A 19676-nucleotide genomic window follows, 5' to 3' on the forward strand; every position below is an offset into this window, starting at 1 on the left:
AATTGTATCAGCCCCAATAAATTGTTAAAATAAAAAAAATAAAATAATAAAAAAACAATGATGACACCATGAGACACCTCAGGACATGGAGGGTTCTGCAAAAACATTACGCTAAGTGAATTTAGTCAATCACAAAAGGACAGCTATTATATGAGTTCACTGATCTTGAGGCAAGCAACAGGATGGACAGAAGCTCAGGCTTGCAAGGCATCCAGTCTTCTGGCCAGGGCGGCCAGCCAGAATGCTAGAGAGTTGCCAGTGAATCTCATATGAGGAGGTACTCCCGAAAATGCAGTTTTTTCTCCACAGCTATGTATTTTATTTTTCAAGATACTCTCCACAACACTTAATATATCCGTCAAATCTGTGATTCCATTCTTGGAAAGAATTTTCCAACTCATCTGTTTGGATGGCTGACAGCACCTCCCCCACCTTTGTTTCTCTCACATCTTCTACGTCCTCAAATTGCTGTCCTGTCATGTCCCTCTTCATTCCTGGAAACTAAAAGAAGCTGACAAATGTATACTCTCGGTAAGTATTTTGAAGGTCACTTTGGTGGAGGGCTCCTCACATTGTTAAGGGCAGGAATGTTGGCTGCTGAAAAGCTGCCAGGCAAATTTATGATGAAGTTCCCTTGGCCAAGGAGACAGCCTTGTCAGAGGCATGAGGGACACCAAAGGGAAAGCCACATCCTGAGAGGGGAAAGGGGGCAGACATGTCTGGGGGAGCACAGTGCCTGGCTGCTGGTAGGAGAGGCGGTATGACCGACCTCCAAGAGAGAGCAGGGGTACTGTACTGTTAAGGCCCTAAGAAGAGGCATCCCTGGTCATATGTTTCGGATGAGGCCCGGTGGCCCCAGTTTCTGGGCACATCCTGGATCTTTGTGGCACATCACATGCAGCAAAGGCTGAACCAGTGAGATGCAGTGTGGAATCTCCACTAGGTCAACTAGACTTCCTCAAACACACTTGAACCTGAGGACTTGAGACTGAAAATCCATGGTGTTTGGAGAAGCAGAAGACAGCTGTACCATCATTATTGAACTGTTGGTAGGTGGACAATCTTTGACCTACTACATCAATGCCCGATATGCTGTTGAGATATATATTATTCTAGCAAACCTGCACTGGCATTCTACGTGAATATTATTATAAATTTTCCCTGATAATAGCCTCCCATTGCGTGTGTAAATGGAGTCCAGCCACGAAATGGTTGATTTTGTATAAATTAATAATTCAGGTATTGCGACAGCCTACAAAATCCAATATCCCTCTCTAAACAGTGCTCTAAAAATTAGTACCAGGGGCTAATCAGTGACAATATTAACAGAAGATTTTTATGCCCCAGGGAGAGATTTATAAGACTCTCATAAATTAACATGGGAGTCTAAATGGAGCCAAAAAAGATAAAAACATGGACTCAGGAATGGGTTTGGGGCTCACACTAATCCTAGCTCTAATTTGAGAAAAATTAGTTCTTACATTATGGCCCTCATCAACACTCACCCCTAAGAAGGGAACGCAGAAGATAGGGTGCTATAGCAAAGTGTGGTGAAGAAATTAGATGGTGCCCAGCTCTCAGATGGAGTCGTATAGGCTTGTTTCCCCACAAGCAGTCATGTAAGTTGATGTTAACTGAATCTGCATGGAAGAAGCACACCAACAACAGTTACTGAAGGATTGCTAGTAGCACCCCATGTTTTCTGATTGTGGTAGTAATTGTCCAATACTGCTTGATGTGATTGAACTATGGAATGCTATGATATCTATATTAGCTCCCAATAAAATGGTTTTGGAAACAAATAAACAGATGATGAATCAAAGCTAAACAAAGAAGAAGAGAAAAAAATGTTTGAATCACCCCATCAGAAAAAAAAAACTATAACCAACTAAGATGCGTGTTTAGGACAAATGGTCTGTAGAGCAGATGGTGGGAGAAGATGTCTAATTAGCTCCCAACCTACCACTTGGAAATTGCCTTCCTCTACAATGTGGTGAACCATTTCCTTGATCTAAACTTCTCTATATATGTGTGTGTGTGTGCTAATGTGGAGAGAGACAGAGAGAGAGAGAGAGAGAGAGAGACTGATTGCTGTGTCCTACTGAGTCAGTTCCAGTCCATTGTAGCCCTCTGTACAGCATAGCACCATCCTGCACCTTATTCACGCTTGTTGGGTTTGAGACTGTTGTTGTAGCTGCTGCATCATCCACATCACTGTTGGCCTTCCTCCTTTTCACCACCTTCTATTTGCTAAACATAATGTCCTCTTCTAGGGACTAGCTTCCCCCAAAACGTGTCCAAAATACATAAGGCACAATCTTACCATCCTTGTTTCGAAGAGCGCTCTGGCTGTATTTCTTCCAAAACATATTTACTTGTGGTTTTTTGGCAGTACTTTCAATTCTTCTCCAATACTATAGTTGAACTTTTAATTAGTTTGCTAATTATAAATCTGTATAAATATATATATATATATATACATAAGCTATACTAGTATCACTTCTTTAGAGTACCCAGCCTAAGACACATGACTAACACTATCAGTATTTGTGAATATGTAAAGATTAGCAATAAATTTCTGACAAGGCTGGCCAAATAAAGGAAGAAAAAGGGAAAAAAGAAAGCAAAAATAGATATGAGAACATAATAAAGCCTAATTTTAGCCAACAAAGAAGAGATTTTTTTTCCAATTAAAAAGCATGAAATGATGAAAATGCTAGAATTCCTGGGAAAATATAATTTTCCAAAACTGACTGAGGAGTTAGTGTGATTTTCACTGGTTTTCAGGAACGGGTTGTGAGATCTTTCTTCCTTGTCTTTCTTAGTGTGGAAGCTTATCTGAAACCCATTCAGCACCCACAGTAACACACAACCTCTGCGGAATTGTGGCTGCAGTTGGGTGTGCCCTGGCCAGAAATTGAACCCTAGTTTTCTGCTTGCATGGCAAGAATTCTATCATGGAAGCAGCACAAGGAATTCTTGCAAATGTGTTTCAGGAATCGTGCTGCCGTGTCCATGGCATGGTTATAACAACAGAAGAAAACAACAAGTAAAAGCAAATAAGACTTTTGATATTATATTTTATTATGTTGGAAGTACAGCCAGAATGCTCTTTAGGAGCATGGATGACAGACTGGTCTCATGTACTTCGGGCATGCCATCAGAACGGTGAGTCCCCAGAGAAGGTCATCATGCTCCGTAGAAGGTCTTTGAAAGCAAGGATGACACCAGAATGGTAGTTTGGCACCATGGCTGGCCACAGTGTCCTGAAATATAACAACTATGATAATCGTGAGAGGCTGGGAAATGCTTTCTTCTATTGTGCAGGGCGTTGCTAGGATTCGGGACTCTGTGACAGCTCACCGTGACAAATAATATTGTAAAACTCTCTGCCATCTGGTCAATTCCAATCCATAGTGACTTTATAGAACAGAGTAAAATGGATCTCTGAAGGTTTCAAGGCTTCAAATCTTTATGGGGCCCAACACTTACCTGCCAGCACCACCAGGGCTCAACAATATTTTACTGAATACAAACATTTTAATGAAGACAAACGAGCCTCAGACATTCTGATGGGAGTGCCCGTGGCTTTCATGGCACCACCAAGGTAAGGTAGCACTCACTAACCGTCACCGCCACCGCCGACAAAGGATGTCAACAATTTCTGCAGCCATCAAACAGTGCCACTCATCTCTCAGACTGGAGCTCTGTGTCATGCAAACCCCACTGAAATCTTGGTTGTGTCAGTTGCTATTTGTGTGATCCAGAGCAAACTTTACATATTTTTCTTGCCACTGTCTTATTCTTCATGTGCCTGCAGGACAGACTAGAACTGGCTCTGAGTTTCCAGGGCTTTAAAGTTGTGGAGGAGCAGACAGCCTCATTTCAATTTCCTGCTGAGAAGCAGCTGTTGCCTTCGGACAGCTGACCTGTGGCAGGCAGCTCAAGACGCCACTCCCTAATCCTCAAGTTGGAATCAGCAAGATAATGTTAAATCAGAAAACATTCTTTTGGTTTGCCATGAACTGCTGAGAAAGGAATAGTTCAGTGTGGCCCGGAAGTCATCAGAATTGCTATGCCCTGAGTTAGCGCTTGAGTGTTTTCCCTCTGCCAAGATGCGCGTGGTTACTCAACAAAGGACTGGAGTGATTTTAACTATAATGATGTATTCAACATACAGAACACGGACCTTTTTAGATGTCGATGGGTATCCATGTGTGCTAACTTACTGCAGCTGCAGAAACACCAGAACATGTTCAGATTTAATAATTTAAACAATTTTGTTTGGATTATTCGTTTCCTCATCACTTACTTACTCCAAAGTGTGTTTACCTAATATAACAATGGCACTTAAAATATAATTTATTGGGTTATAGCATTGTGCTAAGTTCTAGGAGCAGCACTTTACTTTTTAATCTCATTTCATTCTCACCATAACCCAGGACCATTGCATACTACACAGGTAGTGCTTGATAAAACACTTTCAAACATGATAATATCACCAAATAATGTTAAACCTTCACTTAGAGAGAGATATTATAGTCAATCTTTTGGCTTGTCATGAACTGTTAAGAAATTAATAGTTCAGGGTGGCATAGAAGTCATAAGAATCATTTTGAAACAATTAAATATAAGAACAACTAGTTCATCTCCCTGAAAATCAAGGAAAAATTTTAATTAAAAGTGTTTGTCAATATCAAAACGATCAAAATTTCAAAGTGGTAAAATGCAGTGTTGATAAAGGACCTAGAGTCAGATACCTTCATTGTTTGTGGCATATAAATTGTGAAAAAGTTTCTATAACATTCTTGCAAAAGAGTTAGGTATATTTAAATTCGTGAGCTAGCAAAAGTAAATATGCAAAGGGAGTAATAAAAATGTGTCTGAAGACCTAAATATAAGAACTTCTCAACATTGCCTGATAATTCAAACAAATGCAAATGATTAATGGTTTAGTGTATACATTATAATAATATGTGGCTATTTAAAATGCAGTTCTAAAGAAAATAATATAAAATCATTTATGATTTAAAATTAAATTCAAAAGTAGATTAAAATGAATATATATTGTTTTGCATTTTCCAGGCATATCTATATGTAAACTTATATATAATTATAAATATAAGATTGAAGTAGTGTATTTAATTACACTATTTATAGAAATGTTAGGAAAATGTTATAGAAATATTAATAAGATATTTACTCATTGCTTATTCAAATATTTTAAAACCTCAGTAATAAACATATAATTTTTAGAATAGGAAAATAATTACAATGGCTAATAAAAAGATGAGTTAAGGAGATATAAGTCTCTACTCACTCTTCTAAGACACATCAATAAAAAGTCAGTGAAAATGATAGCAGGTTGGAACAAGAGATAATTTATAGGAGAAAGACATAAACCACTTTCTCATTAATCAAAATTTACTGGAAGAGAATGAAAATGACATTGTTTAGCATCAGCATGAAAATTCAAATCACAAATAACAGGGTGCTTGAGCTTAGGGAAATTATTGTATCCATGTATGTTAAATATTTTCACATTACAGTCAATTATTTGTTCCCAACCGCGGTGTGGCTCAGCTCGAAGGAGCACATTAAATTATCGCCATGCTTGCTACTGAAATCATGTTCAAATCCTTGCTTCCAAGAGGTCCCTTGGCAGAGTGAGCATGGTAGCTTCCACAGTGATGCCCGTCACAAGTCCTGGGGATCGCTTGCGCGTTTTCTAGTGATTCGGCGCAATACTTGCTATTGTTGACTGCTGTCCCAATGACCTTCGCTCGAGACGACCGCATGCACAGCAGAATCGAACTGCTGTGATCCATAGGTTTTTATTGGCGGATTTTCTTTTCATAAGCAAACATCCAGACATTTCTTCCCAGTCTGTCTTAGTTTGGAATATTGGGCGAAATCTGCTCAGCATCATAGCCACATAAGCCTTTACTGACAGAGGATGGTAGGTATGCATGAGGTGCACTGGCCAGGAGTCAAGCCAGCGTCTCCTATATTGAAGGTAAGGGTTCTGCCCTTAAGCCAAACCTGAATCCACCAGAAGCTTCAGCGGCTTCTCCTATACACTCATGTTTGAGAAGAGTTGGTGTGGAGGAAAACCTGTGAGCATTTAAAGCGCAGATCCAAATAATGAGAACAGAGAACCAGGAGGGGAAGGGGACTGTGGTGCGGGTGGGAGTGGGAACATCAATCACAATGATCTACATATAACCCCTTCCTAGGGAGATGGACATCAGAAAAGTGGGTGAAGGGAGACAGCGGTTGGTGTAAGACATGGGGGGGGGATTATAAATTTATAAATTATCAAGGGTTCATGAGGGAGAGAGGGTGGGGGAGGGGTAAAATGAAGAGCTGATATCAAGGGCTGAGGTAGAAAGAAAATGCTTTTGAAAATGATGGTTGCTGGGTGCTTTTGTTTCAGGTACAGCGTTCCAGTTGATGGCAATGGGCCAGAGCAATACTGTGATGTATGCATGGGGGCTGTTCCTTTTCAGCAGCCTCCATAGCCCGGTCACTGGTACATGGCAAAAAAAAAAAAAGAAAGAAATGATGGTAACATATGTACAAATGTGCTTGACATAATGGATGGACGGATGGGTTGTGACAAGAGCTGTAAGTGTCCCCAATAAAATGATTTAAAAAATATATATGCATGACTGACTTTCCTCTACACTTTTCTTTTTTGGTAATACAGTTTAAATTCTGCCCCCTGGATTCAAACTGTACAAATTCAGTCATTATGTTTTCTTGGCTCTCATTCTTTGTGTCTTGATTTTCTTGATCACCTCCTCCTCCTTCTTAATTTCTATCCATACTTCTTATCCTCACTCTGACTTTATCATCTTTGTTCTTGCTACTTATTACATAATTTGATATAAGTAGGTTATGTGAATCCTTGAACTTCAGTACCTTTATTTGTGAAAGAAACAGAACAACAGCACTATAACGGTCTCCATGATTGCTGGGATGATGCGATTGAATGGATGTGTGTGCGTCACACAACTGCAACTCCACATGTGGCCCTGCTTTTTATACCAGCACAAGGTGCTCTTAGAAATTTTGTGGAAACTGAGAACAAAAGAATGAGAGTGTCAGGTTTAGAGTCTTCTTCATGATGTTACTTCTTAGTTGAAGGATCTTGGTGAATAAGTAAAAGTTAATAAGACAAAAAAAAACTTCTTTAAAAATAAACCCCGATAAGTAGTTTAATTAAACAATCAACTTTATCAAATAATTACTTGATATCCAGAAACAATTAGTGGCCCAGTTAAGCCATTTAACTGATTTATTATCCAACTATTTTTATATCAAAATACATGTTTCTTTCTCATCTATATTTTTAGATTTAAATTCAGTCACTTTCCTGTGAAAAGAAAATGATACAAACTGTAATATTGCATTTAACTGAATGTAAAAATAGCTATTTTAAACAACTGAATACATTAAATTGGTGTATATGGAAAATAGTGGAAATTGCTTTACAAAGAGCAGTTTATTTCAAACAAACCATTATCAGCTACTGGGAGATTTCTTGCTCTCAACTTTAAATAATAATCATGCAAAGAATTGCAGTAAAATGTGTTTTATATATGTGCTCTATACTTGTCCGTGTACCGGAGCAGCATATCTCTGTTACTTTACGAAACTCCAGAGCAATAATTCCCTCACTTGGTTTTCATGCTCTAGGTATCACACTGGTCTTCTAATGATCTCTTTAAGTCCTTCCGTGTAACCATACCTAACACTTGAGGCACAAGACTAAGGAGGTAGTTTTTCTTTTTGACTATTTATGACTATTTGGAATGCATTGAATGTTCTCAGGTGGACAAATAATTCAAAGAAAGTTTAGTTTTTGCTGGATAAGCAACCAATTCAGAAAAATTTAAGTTCACAATTAAAATGTTAACCTAGCATAAGAGATTCCCACCATGTATCTGTCAGTTTACTATATGGGATAGTTAAGGTTTATTGTGCCAACCTGGCCAATAAACATATGCGGGGACAATTAAAGGGTGGTGAGATAAATGGCACGCTTACTCTGGCCTTTCTAGTTCTCGGGTCTTTTGCTCTCTGATGGTAGGAACAGGGTGCAGCTGCATTAGCCAGTTCCCTCCTTCAGCTGGCAAGGCTCACTTCCTGCAAGACATCCCCAAGGAGAAGCCCCATGGACCTAACCTGATGCAGCCCTGGGTGCTGGAGCAGCTGCATGGAGACCCTCTGCCAGCGCTGAGATGCTTACATGCTCACTGATTTGGCTTTCCTCTGTAGTCGACATCATTGCATGTGTTTTGTAAGATTGAGGAGGACTTTATAGATCAGTGTCAGACATATGGGCTCATGTTGGACTTATGGACTTGGACAACACTGGATTGGGTTGCTTTTTAATGTACACTTACCCTTTATGTAAAACCCTCTCTTATATACATGAGTGTCTGTGGATTTGTTTCTCTAGTCTACCCAGACTAACACACTGTGCTGTGGTTCCTTATGTCATTGTTATTTCAAATACCAGTGGATTCCACAAAGTGAGCAGGTTTCAGCAGAGCTTCCAAACTAAGAAAAGACTATGCTAATTCCTCTGAGGAATTAGCAGCTGGAAAACTTATGCAGAACATAGAAACACTGTCAGAACTGAAGGCATAATAAACTGAAGAAAAACACATTGTCAAAGACAGTGCCAGAAGATGAGCCCCTCATATCTGAAAGCATTCAAATCTGACTGAGAAAGAGCTGCCTTCTCAAAGTAGAGGGGAACAAAATGACGGGAATTAAGAAAACCTGTGAGAGTCAAGAATTTAAGACTTCCGTTTACTGACGGGGCACAAATAAAAAAAAATCTACTAATAATCAGAACTTGGAATGTACAAATTATCAATCTACAGGAATTGGAAGTCAACAAAAAGGAAACGGAACATCTAAAGATCAATGTTCTAGGTGTTGTGAGCCAAAATGAACTGGTATTGGCCATTTTCAATCAGGAAATCTTATGGTTTCCTGTGCTAGGAATGACACAATCAGAGGGAATGGTGTTGCAATTATAGGCACAAAAGGGCACTTCAAGATCTATCTTGCTCTTGATCATAGACTAACTACAGCAAATGGACACAATGATGAAGTCAAAGAGCTGAACAGAAAATTTCAAAAGGTAACTAATGAAGATAATGTAAGATATTATAACGAGATATGCAAAGATCTAGTGTTAGAAAACAAAAGGGAAGAACATGATCAGCATGTCTTAAAATGAAAAAAAAATCATGAAAAAATGCAAGCTTTGAGGGTTTTTAAAATCATTTTATTGGGGTCTCATACAGTTCTTATTATAATCCATACATGCATCCATTGTGTCAAGCACATTTGTACATTTGTTTCCATCATCATTCTCAAAACATTTGCTTTCTACTTGAGCCCTTGGTATCAGCTCCTCATTTTTCCTTTCCCTCCTCACCTCTCCCCATGAATTCTTGATAATTTATAAATTATCATTATTTTGTCATGTCTTATACTGCTGGACATCTCCCTTCACCCCCTTTTCTGTTGTCTGTCCTATAGGGGGCAGTTATATGTAATTCTTTGTAATCAGTTCCCCCTTTCCACCCCTTCTTCTCTTTACCCTCCTGATATCGCCACTCTCACCACTGGTTCTGAAGGGATCATCTGTCCTGGATTCCCTGTGTTTCCAGTTCCTATCTGGACCAGTGTATATCCTCTGGTCTAGCCAGATTTTAAGGTAGAATTGGGATCATAATAGTGGGTGGGGAGAAGCATTATAGAACTAGACTAAAGTTGTATGTTTCATCATTGCTACACTGAACCCTGATGGTTCATCTCCTCCCCGTGACCTTTCTGTAAGGGGATGTCCAGTTGCCTACAGATGGACTTTGGGTCCCCACTCTGCACTCCCCTGCATTCACAATGATATGATTTTTTTGTTCCTTGATGCCTGATGCCTGATCTCTTTGACACCTCGTGATCACACAAGCTGAAGTGCTTCTTTATATAGACTTTGTTGCTTTTGAGCTAGATGGCCACTTGTTTACTTTCAAGCCTTTAAGACCTCAGATTCTATATCTTTTAATAACCAGGCACCATCAGCTTTCTTCATCATCTTTGCTTATGCACTCATTTTTCTTCAGCAATCATGTTGGGTAGTTGAACTTCACAGAATGCCAGTTTAATAGAACAAAGTGTTCTTGCATTGAGGGAGTACTTGAGTGGAGACCCAATGTCCATCTGCTACCTTAATACTAAACCTATAAATATATGCACTTAAGGTTATTTCCCCACCATCATATATAAGTATATTTACATATGTACATTCCTGTGTTTAGACCTCTATAGATGCCTTTTGCCTCCTAGTTCTTTGTAACCTAGAGGAATTACTGAAACACAAAGGAAGGCTGAGCATGATAGTGGGACAAGAGGAAAGTCAAGTCTTGAGTTTTGACATTAAAAGATTCTATTGGCAAAATATTGCATTATGCAGTAAGCATCAAAAAATATAGAAATAATACCCAGAAGCAAAGTATCAACAAAACTAAACTAGTCAACATTCCACCATTTCAGTGGGTAGCAAACGGGCAAGAACTAATTGCACTGAAGGAATAAGTTCAAACTTTACGGAAAACATTAGCCACAAACAAGGCTCCAAGAATATCCATTACTGGCATAACATTTCTAGATAAGCTCACTAGAAGCTCTCATTCACATATGCTCAGAAATTTGAAGGACAGATACTTGACCAACTAACTCAAAAATATTTATTTTCATATCCATTTCAAAGAGAGGTGACCTAAGAGAATGTTTGCATTATAGGACAATATGAGTCATAACTTACTCCATGGAAATGAGTTGTGGAGTATATAACTAATGTTGCATGCAAGTAAAATTTACAGAATGCACCCAACAACCGTTGCATCTGTAAATTGACAGGGAGCTATTAGAGGTTCAGACCGGATTCAGAAGAGGGTGTGGGGAAAGGGATATCCTTGCTTGCATCGTATGCGTCGTCACTGAAAGCAGAGAATACCAGAAAGATGTTTACTTATCAACTAAGCAAAGGCATTTGACTCTGCAAATCATAGCAAACCGTGGAAAACCTTGAGAAGAATGGGAATTCCAAAACATTTCATTGTGCTCAAATGGACTTGGACATGAATTAAGAGTCAGTTGTTGGAACAAAACAGGAGAATACTTTATTGTTTAAAAGCAGGAAAGGTGTATGTCAGCGTTCTATGTTCACACCATAATTACTCAATCGGTATGTCAAGCAAAGCATTAGAGAAACTGAATTATACAAAGAAGGTAGCATCAGGATTGAAAGGAGGCTTTGGTGTGCACATGACGCATGATTGCTTCCTGAAAGTGAGGAGGACTTGGAGCCCTTGCTGATGAAGATCAAATATTGTAGCCTTCGGTATAGATTGCAATTTAATGTAAAGAAAACAAAAATCCTCACAGTTGGATGTTACTATGAGTAGCATCAATGATTAAAGGAGAAAACGTTGACATTGTCAAGGATTTTATTTTGCCTGCATCCCCAATCCATGCTCATGGAAGCAACAGTCAAGAGATCAAATGACACACTGTGTTGGGTACATCTACCCACCGCCCACCCCAGGAAGGAGGAAGTAAGAACTCTGATGCTGCTGTAATGATTTAAAGTCTCAGGAACTTAAATGGGCAGGTCTATTCTGACCTCAAGGATGACTACGAGTTGAATTGAACTAGGTGACAGTGAGTTTGGACATCCGTGCAGTGAAGTGAAAGTATTTGTCATGGCTCTTCTATGCAGAGTCTTGGCTCACCCTCACCAAATGCTGGGTGGGATAATTCACATAACATGTACTAGTATCTAAGTTGGGGACTGGTCAATTTTGCCATTTCACTGCGTATAAAATTGAGCCCTTTAAGAAGCAGAAACAGAGGATATTGATACCATCGAAAGGAAGTGCCAAAAAGAGAATTTGCTAGGTCCTGGCCTGAAGCAGTTGAGGTATCAGAGGCTGTGTCACTGACACCATCCTCCTGCTCTGGATAGCCAGAGAATGTCAGATATGAGCCCCACTTCCCCCCAAGCCCCCACCCCTGGACACACACACACACACACATACCATTTCCTCACTCCCAAGCCAATGCAAACTTAACACAGGGTTTTCAGCTTTCGGAACTAAATATATCAAAATAGCTCATTTTCGGTGAAGCTTGATCTAGTGACTTAATTATTGTTCTATTATGTGTTCTTAGCAATTTAAAGATAAAACGCTATGTAATATTTCCAATTTATCTTTAATAAATATCCATAAATTAACAAATGAGAGATGTCTGCACTTTCATTTTTCTATACAATGTGGTTTTAAGTGTAGGAAATTTAATTTTAAGTGTAGGAAATTTTAATATTAAAATCCCTGCACAAGATCAGTTTTTCTATATATGACCTGAAAGTTTCTCTAAGTTGTAGGAATATATGCAGAAACCTTGATTAAACTTGATTTCACAATCTTGTTCAGTTGTAAAGGAATTCTTATCTATTTCTTATATATTTCTGTTCAATACCTAATGGGATATAGTAATGCATTATAATTTAAGGATATTACAGGCAAGAATTTTTATGATTATATTGTATCATCCAGTTGCTTTAGTACAATTTATTTTTAAATGAATAAATTTCAAAATTCATAAATGATTCCCAATTTGCTAGCCAGAAATTTAGCGCTAAGTTTTGGTTATTAATGTCAGTAATTGATTTTCCGATGTCTGTAGTCATGCCAGTGTGAGCTTTCAACTCTGTGGAAAATGGAAGGGTCTTATATGTGGGCAGAGAACAGACATACTCTCTGTAATGAAGAGAGTATTTATTTTACTTTATTTATTAAGGTGTAAAGGGGATGTGAAACTTGGCTTAAATTTCTGTGTTTTTATGAGTAAGAGAATGATGGAATTTTTGTTTCTGAAAACCCCATTTAAACTGATGTTAGTGGAAAAGTAAAACAACAAAAAATGAAACAAAAACAAGCTTCATCCTAAAGTAATATGACAGAGTAATGGCTAGTTTGATCTCTTGTCTACTGCTTCCATGAAGTAGAAGTAATAGTTTGGATGTACACACAAAAGCATGTATAATTCTGTTAGAAATTTTCAAATATACTACATTTATTTAAGATAGAAATATATATATACACAAAAATGTCATATTTTATAAGGATACATGCATATCTACCAATCTGCACCAAACACATTATACTTGGGATCTATAAAAACAAAACCAAAACCTCTGTCATCAAACTCACACTGACTCAGAGCAACTCTTTTGGACACAGGAGAACTACTCCATAGGAATTCCGAGACTGCAAACCTTCCTGAAGCAGACAGCTGAGGGCTTTTAGTTGATGGAAAGAATAGTGCAGATCATGGAGGAGGGAAAGACCTTGAAGATGTAATGCTAAAATATGCAAAGAATTGAAGAATGGGATCAAGGAGTCTCGTAGCATCTGAGAACTAGAGAAGTCTGCACGCACACACACACACACGCACACGCACATCCACAAAACCATTTATGCAGTCACTAATAGGCTAGCCTGTTGAATTAACCAACATCCCATGATGAATATTATCCATCCATGAGAATACGGTATGTGAATATTTTCTCATAATTTGTATCATGTAAAGTGAAAAAACAGGAAATTAAAAAGTATATAGGGAACCCCACAAAAAATACATAGAAGCATAAATACTGAATATGCATTTAATTATTAACAGTAGAAATTACTAAGTAGTCGAATTTTGGCTGAACTTTCATATTTATTCCTGTTTTCTTTCTTTTTTGGTAAGAAGGATAGAAAAATCATGAAAATTCATATTCCTTTGAGGCCAATAATTTCTCTTAAAAAATTAATGTAACAAATCTACCAAGTAAGTTCCAATATGCAAATATTTCAGAAGTTTTAACTCTTGTTCTTACAAAAAGGAAAAAATATGTACAAACTAAAAATCAACTATTTTTCTTATATGTCTCAGAAAACTGAGTTCTCCCTGTAAAAAAATGTTGAAATATTTTCTTCAGATAGACGAAAATCAAACAGTTCAGAAATTTGGACTTATATAAAGAAAAAAGAATGTTAGAGAATAAAAAGTTCAGATAAAGTAAAATCTATTATTTCTATTCTTACCTTGTTTAAGTAATTGATTACTTAGAGGAAATAGAAATATTTTCAGTGATGCTAGACTAAGTAAGTGAGAGAAAAGTCACAATTAATAGAAGACAGAAATTGGATACATTTTATTAAAGTATAACTGAACCGCATGTGACCCAGAGTGGATTAAAAGCAGATTCGATTGTCTTATAATGTATATTGTAAATCCTATAATTTTATGAACTTTTAAAAAGAATATTATCAATATGGTAAGAAAGATATGCAGTGGAATCATAAAGGCAGACAAGGAAGAAAAAGAAGCTGCTGGTAAAAAGAGAAACAGTTACAAACACGGTGGAAATATAGTTAAACATATAAAAATAATCGCTTTCAATCCCAAATAGTTTCGACAAATCAATTAAACGTGAAAATTTTAAAAAGTACTCATCTTTCTGTTTTACTTCAAAAGCCCAGCTCATACATCTATTTAAAGATTGATGGGTCACAAGTAAAAGGATAAAGACAGATGTACTGTGCTAACACAAATTAATGAGAGCTGAAGCGGCTAGATTAATTTCATTCAAAGACACTTCAAACCAGGAAAACCATCAGGGGCAATGACATTTATTATATGATAATAAAGGGGTCAACTTCCCAGGACAACATAACAAAGCTAATCATTCATGCACATAACAACACAGCCTCAAAATATATGAAGCAAAAATTTGTAGATTTACAAGGTGAAATAGATAAATTAGCTATTATGATTAAAAATTCAATATCTCCCTGTCAGTAATTGATAAATTAAGCAGGCAGAAAATCAATAAGAATATAGTTAACCTGGACATTTCTGCCATTTGACTTGGTCTAATTAATATTTTTGGGCTTCTCCAACCGCGAACATTGAAATATATATTCTCAAACTCAGATGGCACGTTCATTAAAAAAGAAACTCATGCTGGGCCCTAAAACACACTTTAATATATGTAAAAATATATGTCACATAGAGTATGTCTTCAGACAATAATGGAATTAATCAGAAATCAAATCAATAACAGAATGATATTTGGAAATTTCCCAAATATCTGAAATAGCAGAATTATAAAATAATACATGCATCAAGGAAGTCTCAAGATAGAATAAATATATGTCAAATTAATGAAAATACAACTTAATGCAAAATTATAGATGTCATAAAAACAGCCACTTTTTCAGATTAAATGAATAGAGTAGAAGAAGGAAAAATAGGATATAAAATGAATAGCCTATTATTTTACCCTAGGAACAGAGAAAAAAGGTGCACTTTAAAACTAAAGTTAATATGGAAAAAGAAATAATAGAATTTAAAACCAAAATCAAGAAAATTTAAAACAGGAAAACAAGGGAGAAAATAAAATCAAAATCTGGGTCTTTGGAAACATAGATAAAAATAGATTAATCTTTAGGCACGCTGATCAAATAATAATAAGAACGAGCACAAATTATTAACATCATAAATGAAAAAGTGGCAAATTTTATTAACCCAGGGTTACTGTTGGTAGGTGCCATGAAGTTGGTTCTGATTTATAGCAACCTTATGAACAAGTGAGCCTGGGAGCCAGCAGGCTCACCATAGTAATGGAAGGTTGGAGATAAGCAAGTGTAAGAGGCTAGAACGATCCATCCGGTGATGGATTAGTGTTAACGAAATCAGTGTGAATTCGTGTTTAGGTTACTCTGAATAAAGATGGTTCCATAAAGAATTATTCCTGTTGTTGTCAGGTGCTGTTCAGTAAGTTCCAACCCAAGGACAACCAAACCAAACCCTGCCTGATGCCTGCCCGCCTCACAACTGTCATGTTGGAGCTCCGTGTTGCAACGACTGTGTCATATAATCTCTTTGTGAGTTTTCTCTTTTTGCCTCTCCCCCTCTAACTGATAAGCACGAGAGACTGGTCTCTACTGATGACATGTCCAAAGTAGGTTAATAGCTAGAATTCATCCTTGCTCTTAAAGGGAATTCTCGATGTGCTTCCTCTGAGATAAATGTATTTGTTCTGAAATAGTTATAGATATGTTTATACCCTAGTTAGTATATAGAAATAGATATATTTTGTTTTGTAGCTGAGAAAGCCCAGAGGTAATGACACGCCATAGCAGTGCCTACACTTACCACGGGAATCTTGGTTGTTCTAGAATTCCCCAAGAAATGTAAGCAACCCCTGAAGAAATGGGCGGTGCTGCAACTGAAACGGGAGGACGCCACATTGCCTTACTTCTGTTGGAATGGGAGAAAGTACTCTATAAAGAAACAACCAATAACAAGCACTCACCCCAAAGAGGCAACACCAGAGAAGGCTTAATGGCTTACACTGGAACAATTTGGGCAAGGAAGTAAATGGCATTTGATAATAACAGAGCATATAAAGTAGATCTACAGAGTCCAAACAGATATAAATGGATGATTCAATAGGGAAAGAAATGGGGGAGGTACAGAAGACATAGATTCCACGCAAACTTCCAAAGAATTATGTAGAATGCCTTTATTGAGGTAGAATACAACAACCACTGCCTCAAACTTTGGAATTCACTTTCAAAAGTAAAGAAAAAGAGTGCCCTTTCACTAGAGAGCATTTATGAACCCTACTTGCAGTCAGCTGGTCAAGGTTAACTTCTCCCTGATAAGCTACATGGAGACCAGCTACTCTTAAAATGGTGGGGTAATAACTGTCCTTTTCCTTTGTTTTCCTCTCAAATACACATTGCCCATGCCTAATCATGAGACAATGTCAGACACATTCCAGCTGAGGATATTCCACAAAGCATCCAACCAGTCATCCTTACAAATGCCGACACTGTTACAAACCGGGAACAACTGAGAAGCTGTGACAACCAAGGAACATATAAGGTATCTTCAAAATTATTCTGTAGATCTAAACCTATTTGGAGAAAAATAGTTTATTAAAAATTACCTTATCTATAGTTTTTCATCATCAATTATTTTTGAAGCCTGAAATGATTAAAATACTAAAGAATGGTCATGTTTCATAGTTTAGGTTCTAAGAAACTAGCTCGTAAAAAGGTCACGGCCTGGAAGCTGGAATTTGGAATTTGTCCATATCAACTGCGACCTCTCTGATTTTATGCAGGAAATGTCCTTTTGTGGGCTTGAGAATTCTCAGTGCCATGATCTTTATGTCACAGGACTTATTTGTGAAACAAATGAGCTACTGCTAATGAAGTGATGCCGTGAATAGTGATGGTTAGCACAAGAGTAACAGCGACCATCTCCTCAGTGCATGTTCTATGCTGACTCTGTAAGTACACCTGCTTTTCATTCTTATGGGAATCCTCAAGGATGGTGGGTATAATGCTCCCATGTTTTAAAAAAGAGATAACTAATGTTTACAAACTATTCAAAATCAAGGAAGAAATGCAAAATCAAACCAAATATTTCTGACTTCCAAACCCTAGCATATTTTATAATCCTAGAAAGCAAGGTGAGAGCTGGTTCTGAGATAGAAGGCTAACTTCAAGGTCAGGAGTTTGAGAGCGCCACAAGTTCTAAGGCAGAAGAATGAAGCTTTGGACTCCCGAACAGTCTGGAAATCCCAGAGGGGCAGTTCGAATCTGTCCTTGTAAGGCCATTGTGAGTCAGAGTCAACTAGATGGCAGTGAAGGTGGGTTTTGGTTTTTCCTGAGAAAGTAAGGTTTAAAACTTATTCTTTCAGTTCTCCTCCACTCCTCCTCATGCAGATAATTTACATTTCCATCCCAGGTTTTAGATCAGAATATACATTTTAACAAGATCCCCAGGTGGTTGTGTGTATACTCTATAAGAATCAGTATGTCGGGGATGGAAATTTAAATTACCAACAGAGGCTCCAAACCCAAATGAACAGGTTCACCACACTGACGGAAAGCCAATGAAGCTGTCTAGGATTGTGACACTTGACTTGAGCCAGGTTCGTGTTATTAGCATTGAAAGAACAATAACATGAGGAATCCAATCGGTGCAGACCATTGCAGTATGTTTAGGGTATTCATATTTATGACATATGCATCTAATTTATATTGTACGCTGGTAAATGTTAAATTCCGAGTTTACTGAACATTCACAAATTAATGATGCCATCTTTGGGAAGAAAACCCATAAGTGTACTTACTTGCTTACAGGGTAAAGATTTATACTTTATCATTTATTTATTTGCAAGTAGATAATTGAGAGGCTCTCTGTGTTAAATTGTTTGCACTCTGTTAAATGATTTGGTGCTGATGGGCCCCAGATGTCCTGAAAATGTTCCCACACCCTGATGGCTCCCTCTGTACACTCATTACTGCCATAGCATGGCTCAACATATTTACAAATTCTAGGTCACCATCTGCAAAGATATTATGTTGTGTCTATTTCAAATAAAAAGTGTACTTTTTAGTACGAATAATATTATGAGTAATATGATGCCTTTAGAAAAAGAAGGTAATATTAGGATATAATAGCCCTCAGTGTATCTTTTGTGGTTAGAAGTGCCAGCATAGGAGTCAGACAGATCTGCGTATACTCCCTGGCTTTCTATTTATTAGTTGCATGAGTTTGAGCATTCCACACAGTCTTTCTGAGCCTATTCTTTTCATCTGAAAATACAGAAAAATGACATTTCACCTGCTTTAGAGTTAGATGGGTGTAACATTCATAGTTTATCATTTATTTATTTGCAAGTGAATAATTTATGCAAAAGCACATATGCATAGATGCATGAGATAAGCATAAATATATCTCATAGATTGAGAGATATATATTATCCATATATAATAGACATGGCTCACATAGTGATTAGCACATAATAAAGCCAATTCAAGGCCATTGCTGTGGAGTCAATTCTAACTCATATTAATCCCATGAACAGAGTAGAACTGCTCCTTAGAGACGGGAAATCTTTACTGGAGCAGAAAGCCTCATCTTTCTTCCAGGGAATTACTGGTGAATTTGAACTACTGACCATTGCTTATCAGCCCATGGTTTAACCCATCTGCTACCAGGACTCCTGAGCACATAATAAGTCACTAAGTGGTTGGATTTTTTAGGAAACAGGATAATTGATTTTGCACATATTAGATGAATTTATTTTCATTTCTTTTCAAATGGTCTTTTCCTTAAACTACTTACCTATGAGATCAAGCCAATTAACCCAAGGCGAAGAAAAAAATAGATATTAAGTTAGAAATTATGTAGATGTAATTTCTTTCTGGGAACCCTGGTAACACAATAGTAGATAGATGGCCAAAAGATGAACCCACAACCATTGAGTCAATCCCAACATATATTGATTCTATGTAGGGTCTCTGTAAGACTTTAGGAAACCAGAAAGACTTAGGTTCTTGTGTTTTGAGTGGCTTGTGGGTTTAAACCATTGACCTAGATTTACCAGTGCTCACTAGAAGCCACTGAATTGTGATGCACTAAAAATTCAACCTGGTAAGAGATGCATCCTTGATTCAGAGTTGATCTTAATGATGTGGATGGACTACTGCTTTTGGAACCATCATTTGCTAATG

The 19676-nt window shown here is 37.5% G+C and overlaps 1 non-coding gene across 1 annotated transcript; it reads left to right on the plus strand.

The window, feature by feature from the left end:
* The first annotated feature begins 6409 nt into the window (after window positions 1-6409).
* LOC142437927 (small nucleolar RNA SNORA84) lies at window positions 6410-6540 on the plus strand. The gene has a single exon (XR_012782426.1). It is a non-coding gene; the product is annotated as a small nucleolar RNA SNORA84 (small nucleolar RNA).
* Window positions 6541-19676: the final 13136 nt, after the last annotated feature.

The sequence above is a fragment of the Tenrec ecaudatus genome, chromosome 1 (assembly GCF_050624435.1).
Source record: "Tenrec ecaudatus isolate mTenEca1 chromosome 1, mTenEca1.hap1, whole genome shotgun sequence".
NCBI classification, from domain to species: domain Eukaryota; kingdom Metazoa; phylum Chordata; class Mammalia; order Afrosoricida; family Tenrecidae; genus Tenrec; species Tenrec ecaudatus.